Source organism: Hakea prostrata, chromosome 9 (assembly GCF_041222555.1).
Source record: "Hakea prostrata isolate BN-2017 chromosome 9, UWA_Hpros_2, whole genome shotgun sequence".
NCBI lineage: Eukaryota > Viridiplantae > Streptophyta > Magnoliopsida > Proteales > Proteaceae > Hakea > Hakea prostrata.
In genome coordinates, this window is record NC_142608.1 from 14,536,730 (window position 1) to 14,553,864 (window position 17,135).

At 36.3% G+C, this 17,135-nt stretch overlaps 2 non-coding genes across 2 annotated transcripts; both read right to left on the reverse strand.

Annotated features, from left to right (window-relative positions):
- Positions 1-5,636: 5,636 nt before the first annotated feature.
- TRNAF-GAA (transfer RNA phenylalanine (anticodon GAA)) lies at positions 5,637-5,709 on the reverse strand. The gene has a single exon. It is a non-coding gene; the product is annotated as a tRNA-Phe (tRNA).
- Positions 5,710-5,717: 8 nt separating this feature from the next.
- Positions 5,718-5,788, reverse strand: TRNAG-GCC (transfer RNA glycine (anticodon GCC)). The gene has a single exon. It is a non-coding gene; the product is annotated as a tRNA-Gly (tRNA).
- Between the last annotated feature and the right edge of the window lie 11,347 nt (positions 5,789-17,135).

The following is a 17,135-nucleotide window of genomic DNA, read 5'->3' on the forward strand; positions in this document are numbered from 1 at the left end:
CTTATGTTTTGAAGTATATAAGAATCTCACCCCTATTGTTAGAATAATAGGGGGTTAAATGAGAACCAATGTGCTATATTGTTGAAATTCCAATATTACCCCTCTTTATTTCAAACCCTAAAAAAAATAAAAAAGATTAAAAGAAGAAAACGCAAAGCCTTTGCTACTCCGCTTTTAAGTCAAGTATTCTTAATGTTGAGGATGCTCACGAAATAAACAAGTGTTGCAACACTTAGAATCTCAAGAACGACAGCTCAGACAAGACATACAACGACCCTTAGCATCGTACTCCACTGAAAAACTCCTTCTAGAAACTCATAAGAAAATCCTCAACAAAATTCAGCTCAAATGGAAACAAAAATCTCGCATCCAGTGGAACACATGTGGTGACCGCAATACTCGATTCTTCCATCTGTCTACTTTGAAGTATAGATCTAGGAACCACATCCGTACGCTTACACATCAGGGTCTATGTCTCAATGATCCACATCACATCTCCCATGCCTTCCAGGCAGACTATCAATAGTTATTCACCACAAACCACACAGCATGTCCTGACAGTTACTTTTTCCTAGTTAAGGATCAGGTTTCCAATGCGAATAAATCTTTCTTACTTCAACCTATTATAGAAGTAGAGATTAAAGAGGCTATCTTTGGATCTAAGGGACTTAAATCCCCAAGATCGGATGGTTTTGCAGGTATTTTCTACCAACATTCATGGGAGCATATTTCTGATGAGGTTTGACTTATGATTAATGAATTCTTCACTAGCACACATCTCCATCCATATATTAACCATACATTCATTACCTTGATCCCGAAAGTTGACACTCCAGATATCGTAGGAGATTCCGTCCTATCAGTTTGTGTAACACGACATACAAAATTATCTCAAAATTTTTGGTGAACAAGTTGAGACAGATCATGCCACACCTTATTTCCTTCCAGCATAATGGTTTTGTCAAAGGCCGGCATATTTAGGATAATATTCTTATTACACACGAATTGATGCATAAAATCCACTCTCATAAGAAGCGGAAGAAAGGTCTAATGGCAGTCAAGCTGGATATGAGCAAAGCCTATGACCTCCTGGAATGGAATTTTGTCGCCTCTGCTTTGAGAAGCTTTGGCTTTTCTCCTCGGTGGATTGAGTGGGTCATGAAGTGCATTGCCTCCACCTAGCTCTCAATTTTAGTTAATGGGTCTCCCATGCCGCCCTTTACCCCATCACCGGGCCTCAGGCAAGGAGATCCCTTATCTTCATATCTCTTTGTGCTCTGTGTGGAAGTTCTGACCTCCCATCTAGAAGTGGCCTTGCAACACAAAAAACTCAGAGTAATACAGCTTTCGCAAGGCGGGGAAAGACTATTCTCTCACTTTCGCTGATGACTTAATTTTGTTTGGTCAGGCTACCAAATTAGAAGCCAGAACCTTCCACCGACTCCTAGAGGAATACTGTCTATATTCAAGTCAACAACTCAACATCCATAAAACACGAGTACACTATAGTCCGAGTACCACCCTAGGCATGAAGCGTACATTATCATCTCACTTCCACATCACACCCACAATGAAGCTTGACATCTATCTTGGGGTTCCACTTATTTCTGGTAAGCTTAAGAAAAAGCACTGCGACTCATTTTTGTTTAGGGTAAATAACAGACTTCAACACTGGAGGGCAAAATACCTCTCCTACGTGAGGAAAACGAGGCATGCACACACCATCTCCTGAGACTCAATTTGTCGCTCGACTAAAGAAGGTGGCCTCAACCTCAAAAAAATTGTTGCTTTTAACCTTGCTCTTCTAACTCGGAAGGCATGGGAACTCCTTAACCCCACTAACTCTATATGGGGTAGATTGATGAAACATAAGTATTTCAAGCATGTCTCCTTTCTGAATGCTCCCTCCCCCACTTCTACTTCGTGGGGCTTGAAATCACTGATTAAAGCAAGAGATCTATTACGTCAAGGCCTTTTTCTCCAGATTAGGGATGGTTCCCAAGCGAGTCCCTGGAACCTCAACTGGGTCCCGAAGCACCCCCAGGATCTGAGATGCTTTCTGGCAGCTTATCTTCCCCTTAAAGTTGCATAATTCATTAACTTTGAGACATCTTCCTAACGTAGGGACAAAGTTCTGGATTGTTGGCCCGCTGACATCGCTACCAACATTCTCGGCATCCCCCTCCCCCTTTACCCTATTGTATATTGTCTCATCTGGAAACCCACTTTAATAGGCAAGTTCACTATCAATTCGGCTTACGGGTTGGCAACATCATCTCCTTCTCCCCCTGCCCCTTTACCCACCTTTAACTGATTTTAGCTTTGGTATCTCCCCCTCCCACCTAGGATATTCTTTTTCTTATGGAAGACTATTCTGGGCAAATTACCTACTACGGAATTGTTGCTTGCAAAATGTTGTATTGTCCCATCCCAATGTAGTTTTGTGGTCACCCTACTTTTTCGGCACAACACATCTTTACTCTGTGCCCTTTTACCATCCACCTATGGCACACCATTCACCTCCATTGATGGGATCCTTCACACACTTTTTGCCCCCAACGTCAAGCACTTGTCACCCAATCCGCTCAATCATCCCCTCACAGACAGTAGAACATCCACACCCTCATTGCACTTTGGGCTCTTTGGGGGTACTATAATACAGTTACCCACTCACCCCAACCCCCAATGCAACAGGAAGTCGTGCAGCACTTACAACAAGCAATAACTGAGTTCTCCCCTCCCCCCCCCACTACACCCCCTAGCAAAGAACCACTACTTATCAAGTGGGAACCTCCAATACCAAGCCAGGTTAAACTCAACATGGACAGCTCCTCCTTTTCGGATCCAAAACGTTCAGGGATTGGCTGTCTAGCACGTGACTCTAATCACCATGTAGTGTTTGCTTTTAGACAAGGAACAAGCTGCCAGGACTCTCTTATATCTGAAACACAAGCTATTCGACATGGACTCAGTCTCGCCCTCAACTTATAGATCTCCCATGTCCACGTGGAAAGTGACAATCAATCACTTGTACTCTCTCTTACACATCCAACATCTTGTCAAAGCCGGAAAATCTCTCACCTACTTACAGATATCCTCAGGCTCGCGACATCCTTCACTAAATGTTCATTTTCATACATCCCCTGTGAAGCGAACTTTGCTCGACGAACTAGCCAAATCAGCGGCCCTCTCTCAGTTGGTTCGTGTACCACTACTCCCCAACCCCCTTTTTATCTTGGATTCTGCTCTTTGACTCTTTAATGTGTAAGATCCCACGTGATTCAATTAATTAAATAAAGTCTTCATTTCCCACCAAACAAAACAAAAAAGGATGCTCACGGTAACCCATGCTATGCATTGTAAATTTTTTATTATTTTATGAAATGTATTATAACTGCATCTCTATCCCAAAAAAAAATTTTCTTTTTCCAAGCAATTTCTCAAAAAGTCGATTCAACCTAAAAGTTGACTGAAATTTGTGCATATATATATTTTTTATTTGTTAAAATTTTATATTAAGATTTATTAAGAGTAAATATGTCCTTTTATACTTAAGATTAATGATGCCAGTTATAGGGATGTTTGTAATAGAATAAATTTCAAGGATATAATTATATATAATTATTTGCAAACACAACAGGTGTAAATATAATTTGCTCTATTATATTACTTGTTATTTACATAATTGTGTAATTATATAAAACTGAATAATGTGAAAGTCCCATCTCCCAAGGTGACTAAAGTGGCATTCGTCTATTTAGTTCTCATTTATTCCTTCATTCTTTTAGGGCCTATTTGGTTACTTGATTAATTTGAATTGAGGATCATGTGACCGGTGGTCAGAGGCTAAAAAACTGATACCAAATTAGAATTTTATTTGAGAGAGAATTCTTCCACACTCCAATTCGTGAGTGGGAGATGTATATTAATATTATTTGAATTACAATTCAGAGACTTATCCTTTACACTTGAATCTGGAGATTTCAAAATCTAGAGATTTCAAATTTATGGAGTCATGATTTCAAATCTATAGATAATGTTACCTGCATAGCTCAAATGAAATCTTTAAGTCCATAAGCTACATATGGACTATGAACAACCAAGAAGGCTCAACCAACCGGACTAGCTACAAACTCATTTGGCTAACATAGTTCAAGTCGACAACTGAACAAAACAATGTGAGAGAAGTGAATGAGAAGCACAACAATTTCACACTTGCAGATCCCAAGTATTATGAAAGATTCTCAAGAAAATCTCACACAATGGGACCTGCATATTTCAAATATACTAAACGAATGTATATCAATGTATTTTACCTCTGCCACCAGCAAGAAGGGACTCATGGAAAACTGATGCATCTACAACAATGCCAATACCGTCACTTGGTGGTACGATAAACCCTAAGAGCATAAGCACAAGACCAATAGAGAATCCAGCCAAGGGTCCAGCAGCAGCAAGCTTAAGCAAATGTGAGATCAAACTTGAAAGATCGAAACTCTAGACACCACGCCCAAAACAACCTACGAAATCAATAAAGATCGATCAAAGAACAACAACTAACATTGTTCAAGGAGGAGCTGAACACCATTATTTGCATGATGTTAGATCTAAAAGGATAGTTTTAACCCATTAGGAATTCTAACCATGTTGCTTCCTCTCTAAACTTTAATGGAGTTTTCATCTTTTGAAGTTGCCTTAAAACTATTAAAGGAGTGCAAAACATCCCCTAAAAAGGTCCAGCTAGATTCAGAGCAGACACACCGGTGATAACCCTCATTTTGTCAAGATGAAATAGAGAAAGTGAGAAACAAAAATAGAAGGTGACAAACGTAAAAAACAACCAAACCCTAAGCGTAAGAGATTTTTAGGGGAAACGAGGGAGATTTGAGAAAACTTTGGCGGCACCTCTGCAACGCTTAGGCCAAAGTACTTGTGGGAGGTGGACTTAGAAGACGCCGGAGCAGTTCGTCGGCAACAGAGGGAGAGGCAAAACAAGGGAGGCATATCGCAACATCTGCTCTTGGACTCAGTTGGATGGCATCAAGGGATTTTGAAGCGGATAGGATCGGCCGACGAGTGGATTCCCAAAAAAATCAACAAAGATCAAAGAACAACAACTAACAGTGTTCACATAACATTGTTGGGATCTACTAAGAAGAGGTATTCCGTCTACCCAAAAAAAAAAAGAGAAGAGGTATTCTAAGCCTTCCATATGAAACAGAAGAAGATTCTAATTCTGTGAATCCCATTGTAGCGATTGACGAGGGTTAACAGACCGGGGGAATTGGCTACTTTAAAAATTCAGCACATTGTAGGGACCCCCGCAGCAAGGATATGTTTGGACCCATCACACCCCATGCAACGATGCGCGAATGGTAAAATATTTTGGTGAATTTCACCCAGTTCAGCCAAAAAATGAGACTAATCAATGTCGCCGAAATATTGTAGGAAAGATGTTGAACTTGCAAAAAATCGGCATCAAGTATCGTCTCATAAATTTATAATTACAAGAGATTAAGGCTTAATCTCATAAATTAAGACTAAAGCAGCTCGTTTCCATGTTGAGCTTGATAGTCCAAATCCTTGGCTTGGAAGAAGAACTGAAGAAGAAATGATTAAAAAAAAAAAAACACAAATGCGGTGAGCGTGGATCGAACACACGACCTTCAGATCTTCAGTCTGACGCTCTCCCAACTGAGCTATCCCCGCATGCATATTGCACCAGCCGGGAATCGAACCCGGGTCTGTACCGTGGCAGGGTACTATTCTACCACTAGACCACTGGTGCTTGATGTTTTAGAGCACATAGAAAACTAAATATAAAACTTTTAATGGTGCTTTTCATTTGCCCACATGGTTTTCATTTTATTGGAGAATTTTGCTCTATTTGCATTTGGTTGAAATTGAAAAAAAGCTAGGGAAAAAGCTGTAATAGGAAATCTTCTTAAAATATGACTATATGATCCACTTAAATTTGTTATTAAAATTACGTTGGCACTCCAAAATGTAGGCTTTAAAACATTGACACCTCACTTTATGTTTGTTGCCAATGATGGGTTAGTCAAGTGGTTAAAGACCCGTCCTTCAACGGGAGGGGACGTCTTGGGTTCGCACCCACTCGACAGTGTATATTAGTAACAAGCTACATTTCCAACAAAAAAAAAAATAAACATCATTATTTGCATGATGGTAGATTTGAAAGGATAGTTGCATGATGTTTGATCTTAAATTTTTCTTCAAAAATATGATTAAGAGTAGACACAGCAGGGATAACCCTCATTTTATCATGCTGAAATAGATAAATTTGAGAAACCAAAATAGGAGGTGTCAAAAAACCAAACCCTAACCTTAAGACATTCTTAGGGGAAACAAGAGAGATTAGAGAAAACTTTGGCGGCACCTTTGCAACGCATAGGCGGGAGGTAAGGTGGGAGTTGGACTTAAAAGACGTCGGAACAGCTGCTTGGCGGCAGAGGGAGAGCCAGAACAGGGGACGCATACGGTAGCATTTGCTCTACGACTCAGCTGGACGGCATCAACGGATTTTCAAGCGGATCCACCATTTTGTTTTCTCTATTTACCATTGGCCGGAAGCATCGAACGCAGAAGAGGAAGAAAAAGAAATAGAAGAGAAGAAACAGCAGCAGAAGTGCGAAAACAGCTTCAAGAACCGCACTACCACCACATATACCAACACCACAACCAAATTCAGAAAGAGAGAAAGCAGACAACAAAACCAACACAAGCACAAAGAGAGAGAGAGAGAGAAATACAGAGAGAGCATAAATCACGGACGCAAGCACAAAAAGAGAGAGAGAGAAAGACAACATCATCACAGAGATATAGAAACAACGCATATTCCAGGTTCCAGCACTATCTTCCAGGTTCTAGCACTATACACAGAGAGATACATGTTAGAGTAAAATCTAATTTATGGGCAATATATTAACTAAATTAAATTGTATTTATGCTATCTTATAACACAACATATTAAAGTGATCGGTTTAGTTATAAAGCATCGTAAAGTGTGGCCTCCTATGTGTAGAGACCAAAATGCAAGTTAAGGTTATTTATGAAATCAATATAATTACTAAACTTTATGATGGGTTAAGTTAGTAATTGAAACTGCTCAATATTGAGTAGTATATAAAGGGTCATAGTCCCCAAGCCAAATGCATTGCTTTTCTCTTTAACTCCCGTCATTAGAGAGAGAATTGAGAAATCAAAGATCTTCTCAAAAGGAGGGCTTGCATTCAAGGCTTGGAAGATCAACGATCATCATTCAATCTCAGGGATTCAGATCAACGATCCAAATCGAATTTTTTCTAAATCTTATGGATTCAGGTGAATTTCCGCACTTAATATTTTCTCGATGATTTGAAATGTTTGATCCTGGGTTAATTAAGATTCTACAAGTGGCATCAGAGCCATTTCATGTTGAATCATTGTGATTAAATCATATGAAAAATGTGATTTGAGAATTAGGGATATATATTTTTTTTATTTAAAAAAAAAAAAAGAAGGGGGGGTTTATTCAGAAACAAATCTATTTGTGGATTACTAATTTCCTTATTGGCTACACATTTATGGATTCAAATGATTGTTTCTCATTATTATGGTTAATATGTTATTATTTTGTTCCCTTTATGCATGTCAATTAATTAAGTTATTTAAGTGATTAATTAATTATGAAAGTACATTTCCTAGTTAGTTAATGTTATTTTCATTTGAAAATTCATTATGGATTCAGTATTTGAATTTTGGTATAATTTATAATTCAAATATTAGTATATGTATTTTGAAATAAATCGGTTGAAACAATAGTCACCAAAGTGACCTTTTTGTGGAAATTAATTTTATTCCAAATTACAAACAGTTATGTGCATGTAACTTATGTGAATATTAATCCACCTAAAGGAAGATCGATATTCAACAGAATTGCATACACATTTGTGGTAATAAGCATGTGACAATTATTCAGTTTTACAAGTGATTGATAAATCGGCCCAAAGGAAGATTTATTGATTCGACGTGTTCTTTATTATCTTTGTTTGATTATCACGCCAAGATATCAATCGTAAGTTAATATTTCTGTCCAAAGACTAAATATTAATGGAACGTCCGATATCTTGTGATGGGTTACTCTTATTTGAGTTTATAGATTAAAGTTATTATTATTTGTGGGCATGATTATTTGAATTGTTATATTCTCTATTTCAGCTATGGGATCTGCTTCTAATATATCAGCCAACATTAATTCTATTCCTATGTTGAATGGTTCTAACTTTAAATCATGGCAAGAGAACCTCTACATAGTTCTCGGAGTCATGGATGTTGACCTTGCATTAAGGGAAGACCCTCCAGCACCTCTTACAAATGAAAGTTCCTCTGATGAAAAAAGGAACAAGGAAAGGTGGGAGAGGTCAAATCGCATGTGTCTAATGATCATGAAGAAGGCCATTCCCGAAGCATTTAGGGGCACAATTTCAAAAAAAATAACTATGGCCAAGGAGTTCCTTAAAGATATTGAGCAAAGGTTTGCCAAAAATGAAAAGGTTGAAACAAGTACACTCTTGGCAAACCTAATCTCAATGAGGTATAAAAGCAAAGGAAACATTAGGGAGTACATCATGGAAATGTCTCATCTTGCTTCTAAATTACGAGCACTTAAGCTTGATCTCTCTAAAGATTTGTTAGTGCATTTAGTTCTTATATCTCTTCCCACACAATTCAGTCAATTTAAAGTGAGCTACAACTGTCAAAATGAGACTTGGTCTCTTAATGAGCTCATCTCTCATTGTGTGCAAGAAGAGGAAAGGTTGATGCAAGAGAAGACAGAAAGTGCTCATTTGACTAGTATTTCCAAGGACAAAGGGAAGAAAAGGAAGAAGGATAATAAGGTTGCAAATACAGCACCTAATAAGAAACAACAAAAGACCCCAGACGGTAAATGTTGCTTCTTTTGTGGAGCTGAAGGTCATCAAAAGAAGCATTGCACTAACTATCACGCATGGCGTGCTAAGAAAGGTATGCTTCTTAATTTGGTTTGTTCTGAGGTTGATTTAACTTCGGTACCACGACACACATGGTGGATAGATTCCGTTGCAACAACTCATATCAGTGTGTCTATGCAAGGTTGCCTGAGTTGCCGAAAGCCAAGTGATGGTGAGAGATACATCTATGTAGGCGATGGCAAGACGGTTCAAGTTGAGGCAATAGGAAATTTTAGATTATTGTTAAAAACTGGATACTATTTGGATCATGATGAAACGTTTATTGTACCGTCGTTTAGATGAAATTTGATTTCTATTTCTACTTTGGACAAATTTGGTTATTCTTGTTCATTTGGGAATGGGAAATTTAGTCTGTTTCATGATTCAAAATTGGTTGGTTTCGGTTCTCTATCAAGCTATGATAATCTTTATTTAATTGAATTAGTTGCTTCATTTAATGAATCCCTGCAGTTAACTACACAAGGTACTAAAAGAAAATTAACCAGTGAGGATTCAGCTGCGCTTTGGCACAAGAGATTAGGTCACATCTCCAAACGAAGAATGGAGAGACTTGTGTCAGATGAAATTCTTACACCCCTAGATTTTATTGATTTTCACATTTGTGTTAACTGTATTAAGGGGAAACAAACCAATAAAAGGAGATTTGAAGCCAATAGAACTTTAGATGTCTTGGAACTTATACATACGGACATTTGTGGGCCATTCCCTGTAGCCACTTGTGTCAACAATATTTTATAACGTTCATAGACGATTTTTCTAGATATGGCTATCTATATCTCATTCATGAAAAAGCACAGTCTTTGGATGTATTCAAAAGTTTCAAAGCTGAGGTTGAAAACCAACAAAGTAAAAGGATTAAAAATATCAGATCTGATCGTGGTGGTGAATACTACGGCAGGTATGACGGTTCAGGTGAACAACGTCCAGGACTGTTTGCTAAGTTCCTAGAGGAATGAAGTATTGTCCCACAGTACACTATGCCGGGTTCACCCACTATGAATGGTGTTGCTGAGAGGCAAAATAGAACGCTTAAAGTCATGGTAAGGAGTATGATTAGTCATTCTACCTTGCCTAAATCACTCTGGGGAGAAGCACTTAAGACTGCAGCATATATCCTTAATAGGGTTCCGACTAAAGCAACTGCCAAAACCCCTTATGAGCAATGGACAGGTAAGAAGCCTAGCTTGAAGCATCTACACATTTGGGGATGTCCAGCTGAGGCAAGGCCTTATAGGCCTAATGAAAGTAAACTGGATTCAAGAATAGTAAGTTGCTATTTTGTTGGATACTCTGAAAGGTCTAGGGGTTATAAATTTTACGATCCCACTACTAAGACAATTTTTGAAACAGGAAATGCCCGGTTCTTTGAGGATGTTGAGGTTGCGAGGGGAGATAAGGTTGGGGATTTTGCCTTTGAAGAAGAAGAGGAATACGTTGAAATTCCTACAACTGCTATTGACATTGATCAGGGTCTTGTTCCTGACATTGTTCAAGAAGCATACCAAAATCAAGACAATATCCAAGAGCCTCTCATTCCAGAAGAACAACCTCCACCACCTCAAGAACCTGTGCCACCAAGGAGATCCACTAGAGAGAGGAGAAGTGCAGTGCCAAATGATTACATCATATTTCTCCAAGAACATGAGTATGACATTGGTGCGGCGGAAGATGATCCAATCAACTTCCGTCAAGCCATGGGAAGTTCTAAAGCTCAAAAGTGGATCAATGCCATGAATCATGAGATGAAGTCAATGAAGGACAATAATGTTTGGGATATTGTCCCATTGCCTATAGATGCGAAACCCATTAGTTGCAAATGGATATTTAAAACCAAAAGGGATTCGAGAGGCAATGTGGAGAGGTACAAAGCACGTCTTGTTGCTAAAGGCTTTACACAGATAGAAGGCATCGATTATAAAGAGACTTTCTCTCCGATTTCAACGAAGGACTCTTTGAGAACAATAATGGCACTTGTGGCACACTTTGATCTTGAGCTTCATCAGATGGATGTTAAGACTACATTTCTCAATGGGTACATTGATGAGACAATCTATATGGTGCAACCAGAGAATTTGTATCTGGAGATGCGAAGAAGATGGTTTGCAAGTTAAAGAAATCCATCTATGGACTTAAGCAAGCTTCTCGTCAATGGTATTTTAAATTTCATCAGGTGATCATCTCACATGGGTTTGAGATGAATATAGTCAATGAATGCATATACCATAAGTTCAGTGGGAGTAAATACATCTTCCTGGTTTTGTATGTGGATGACATATTGCTTGCCACCAATGATACAAGTATGTTGCATGAAACCAAGAGATTTCTCTCAAACAATTTTGAAATGAAAGATCTTGGTGATGCCTCTTTTGTGTTAGATATACAAATTCACCGAGATCGTCCTCAGGGTGTGCTTGGTTTATCACAAAAGAGATATATTGAAAATGTTCTTAGAAGGTTTGGCATGCAAGACTGCAAACCAGGTAATATTCCTGTTGCTAAGGGAGACAAACTTAGTCTCAAACAGTGTCCCAAGAATGATTTTGAGAAAATAGAAATGCAGAAGATTCCTTATGCATCAGCAATAGGGAGTCTAATGTATGCTCAGGTTTGTACACGTCCAGATATTGCGTATATTGTTGGCATGTTAGGCAGATACTTATGTAATCCTAGAAAGGATCACTGGAAGGCAGCCAAGCAAGTCATGAGATATTTACAAAGACCAAAGGACTATATGCTCACGTATCGGAGGTCGGATCAGATTGAAATCGTTGGGTATACTGACTCTGATTTTGTCGGATGCCAAGATAGTATGAAATCCACTTTAGGCTATATTTACCTGCTCGCTGGAGGCGCTATCTCCTGGAAGAGTGCTAAACAATCTCAATTGTCTCTTCCACCATGGCAGCGGAATTTATAGCTTGTTATGAAGCATCCAATCACGGGATATGGCTGCGGAATTTTGTCACTGGGCTGCACATTATAGATGGCATTAAAAGACCACTAAAGATATTTTGTGACAATAAATCAGCAGTATTATATTCTAACAACAATAGGAGCTCGACAAAGTCAAAATTTATAGACATCAAGTTCCTAGTTGTTAAAGAAAGAGTTCAGAGTGGACATGTGTCTATAGAACATATTGGTACAAACTCCATGATTGCGGATCCGCTTACTAAAGCATTGCCACCCAAAGTGTTTCATGAGCACATTGCTTGCATGGGTGTGATTTCACTTGAGGATATTCAATTTTAGCGGGAGTATGTAACTTTGGATGGTTTCTTTCGTTATAGACATGTTTTAGTATGATTTCGGTTTTTGGGTATTTTAAAAGTTGTTTACTGCAATAAAGTATTCAGTTTATTTTCACTCTGATTTATGTGTGGTTTGATCTCACTAAGGCTTTAGGTGGACCAGTTGGAAATAGGCATGTTAAATCACATAACATGATATTTCCATGTTACACATCCACACTTGATCTTCACTATACTTGTATAGATATATGTGATCATTGATGGGTCTAATCACGACATATAAGTGATAAACATTGCCTTGGTCCCATATCTATATAATTAAAGGAAAGGTTGTTAAGATGCATAATGTTATGATAGCAAAAAAAAAAAATTCATGAGCTCATAAGGTATAATATTCATTTATAAAGTTAAATATATTGTCCAAGTGGGAGATTGTTAGAGTAAAATCTAATTTATGGGCAATATATTAACTAAATTAAAGTGTATTTATGCTATCTTATAACATAACATATTAAAGTGATTGGTTTAGTTATAAAGCATCGTAAAGTGTGGCCTCCTATGTATAGAGACCAAAATGCAAGTTAAAGTTATTTATGAAATCAATATAATTACTAAACTTTATGATGGGTTAGGTTAGTAATTGAAACTGCTCAATATTGAGTAGTATATAAAGGGTCATGGTCCCCAAGCCAAATGCATTGCTTTTCTCTTTAACTCCCGTCATTAGAGAGAGAATAGAGAGATCAAAGATCTTCTCAAAAGGAGGGCTTGCATTCAAGGCTTGGAAGATCAACGATCCAAATCAAATTTTTTCTAAATCTTATGGATTCAGGTGAATTTCCACACTTAATATTTTCTCGATGATTTGACATATTTGATCTTGGGTTAATTAAGATTCTACAATATAAGCATACAACACAAATGCCACCACCACGTATAGAGACAGAGAGAGACACATGGAGAGAGAAACAACACACACGCACACATAGAGATAGTACAACATAAAAATACAGACACAAATTCTCTTAAATATGTTAATGGATAATGATTGGCCCCACTTTGAAAATAAAATAGAATTACATTTAACATGTGACATTTAGAAACAAGTTTTACGTTTCCTTCAAAAATCAATCAAAATATATATATCATTAAAATATTTTAGAAATGATTTCATATATTATAAGAGTATATGTTTCAACTTATCTTCTAAATTTCCATATAAATTTTAGGGCTCCAGGACTAGTTCAACCAGATTTTTTTTTTCAAAATCCTAAAAGTAACATCTAAATAGCTATGTTGGTTTTATCCAACTTAGATTGCCACCCCTCCCATATACCTTCTAGGCACTAAAGACTTAGATATGCAACAACCTCATGTGTTAAATGCATTCATCCTCTTCCACTAGCTACATTACAATTAATTGGATAGGATTAAGGAATAAATTTCAAAAGCGTCCGTAAAACCACCTTTGTCAATTTCATGTACAAGTTATCAATTGATATCTAACTGATACATTGACAATTATATGTTCAAGTCAACAATGTATACATTAGGAAAATAACACATGTTTAACTTCATAACTTTTGTCTCTTGCGAGTGCAATATACCAACTAGTATCTCTTTTTCTATACTAATCATTTTGTATCATACACAATGTCATAATTATTAAATTTCCTTATTCTACTTTACATTACATATTATTAATATGTTGGCTTCATTAAGTATTCATTTGGTTGGTTATTATTTTTTACCATATTAAATATTGATTGTTTGATCTTCAGTACATGCACATATATTATCATGAATTTCATAATCATTAGATCTAATTTTTTATTTACTTCGAATTTATTTTAGTTACAGTTTATATTGTATTACAATTCAGCATTCTTATATAATTGCTAATTATAGGTTTCTATATGAATAATTATATATAAGAATAAAATTTCATAATATTAAAAAAAATTATAATTTAACTATGTAATGAAATAATACATGATAATAATAATAAATAATTAAAAATAAAAACTTAAAACATAATTGTAATGTGTAGGCAAAATGATGAGAAAAGCTTGCATCAACGAGCAAGCACTTTATGAAGAAGATATGGAACTACAACTGATGCTACAACAGAAGCAAATCATACCATGCCAAAACACAAGAGGTTCAGGTAGAATACTCAAAATGGCATTCATGGATTCAAAGGTGAGTGCAAAGAACAAATTATAAAAATTAAAAAAAAAAAACCTTAAACTTAAGACTTTAATAAAAATGAACCCTATAAAAATATTTAATACAACTAATTGTTGACGCATGGGACAACAATTCAAGGTGTGATGTTCAATGAAACGATAAACAAATATGAAGACATGCTGCAAGAGAAAAAGACATACATCGTCACAAAACCATTGATCAAGAAAGTTAATACCAACTTTACCAACATCCACAAGGATTGGAATTGATATTCAACAGAGACTCCAAAATAGAAGAAGTTGTGGAGCAAATCAACCCGAATATATTCCAACACAACTTCACAGCTTCTTGATGCAATAGAGGCAGAGTACGAAAAGAACAACTTGATAATTGGTAAGGAATCGTAATAATAAGCCGTAATTTAAATTATACTATTATTTAAATATTATATAATATTAATTAACAATTTAACATTGTATCAAATTCAAACATATGTGATTGGAATCATAACAAAAATGTAAAGTATGATCCAGCTCGATGAACGGCGAGTAAAACGAGACTTACATATAAGCAGCAAATAGTAAACTTACAACATTATAAATTTACTCTTAAACAATTAAAAGTAATGTTATTACCTTGATATGATGATATTTTCATTGACATTAATACGATCAATGTTTTGTGAGACATTGTTTTTTGAGTTTTTCTCCCTCAAATGTTGTGTGGTTCCCCCACAATGTTACTGTCATGTGGTCCAACCTATTAACAATAACAAAAAAGAATAATCTTAGTAGTTTTTGTTTTTATAAGAGATCATATCAAGGTAACCGGTTCTCAGGACTATAACTATAATTTAGCAATAGATGATGCAAACACACAATACCTTGAGAAATTTCTCAATTTATTGGCACCAAATGGATTACCACCTCACCAATTGATATTAAAAAAAAAAAAAAAAAAAAAGTCTTGTGATGCTTATAAGAAACTTAAATCTTGCACAAGGAGAATGCAATGGAACAAGATTGGTTTGTCGACAACTTCAAAAGAATGTCATCATAGCTGAAATTGCAATTGGTCAATTCTAGGAAAATTTGGTTCCAATACCAAGAATACCATTATGCCCAACAGAGAATAAAGGATATCCCTTTCGTTTAAAAAGAAAGCAGTTCCCAATTCGACTAAGCTTTGTAATGACGATTAACAAGTCACAAGGGCAAACAATACCAAAAGTTGGTATCTATCTACCAAAATCGATATTCTCACATGGACAACTATACGTTGCATTATCAAGAGGAATCTCAATATCAACCACAAAAGTATAGATCAAAAAGACGAAAAAAACAACAAAAATAGAAGAGTACACAAAGAACGTGGTTTACAAAGAAGTTCTCATTCAAAGGTAATACAAACACTTGAATTTACATACAATACTAAAACATAGCTAAATATTACTCATGACATTCATCAAAAAATTTATCACAAGATTACAAACCAATCAACATCATTTGACTGAAAAGAAGTAACAAAATACTCCAAAAAAGGTAACTAATTGAACTACATCAATTTGACTACCTCAAAATAAACAAACATTTCTCATCATTTACATACATATTGACTTAATAAAACTTCATTGCATAAAATGGAGAATGCATAACGTGAAAGCTATGAATGAAGAAATAAAAACAAGAATTATTGGACATAAATTTTTAAAATTATAGAAAAACTAATTTCATTCAAACAACAGTTCTCATTGTTACAATTGTAAAATTAAGCACATTTACTGCAAATCATGATTCTTCCAATTTTTTCCATGTTTAATTTGTTTTGACTGCAAATCACTTATTCTCAAGATAAATTCCACTTCAAACAAACAAAGCAAATGAATGGTATTACTTTAAACATGAACCTTACTAAGTTAATCTTCAAATACCAAAATTCCATATCAAAGAAAAGAAGAATACCAAGTTACCAAAAATACAAAAAACCAAATAAAGCATACTCTACGTTTACAAACGGATGCTAATTCTATGTGAACACACCACACGTGCATATGCATGTGCGTCCTTACTAGTATATATATAAAGAAAAAAAATGATAACACAATGTATTAAATCACTTGAGGGGTATTATGATCCTTGCGACTCACCACCCCTCGTCCCACCCCGAGGATGTAATCAAGGTGCGGTCCCGAGATGAACCTCGGCTCTCCACTCTCCAAAATAATAATAATAAAATTTGAATACACTTAACAGCGGCCAACAGTATTAGTTTGGTTAGGACCAAGGAATAACTTATCATCAAAATTCCCCTGTCGACACCATGGAAATCGTTTGGCGACCATTTAGGTGATTTCGCCCAGGTTCACCAAGATTTCGTTTCTTGGGGGACCCACACGAAACCGGCCGGGCCACTAAGGGGACCCACACGTAAAAACTTTTTTTTTTTTTTAGAGGTATCTTTAACAAGCCCAATACATTAATTATAAATTTATTTTCTTGGTGAATAAATAACTAATTAGAGAAACATCCTCGAAATGGGGAGGAACCCCAACAAATACAAGTGAAAACCAAAAGTGGTCCACCGGTAAAGATTACACCCAGACGAAATGTAGTAGATGGTGGCCCAAAAACTAAATTTTTGATAATGTTTTTTATTCATGTTTTTTTTTGGGGAAATTAAT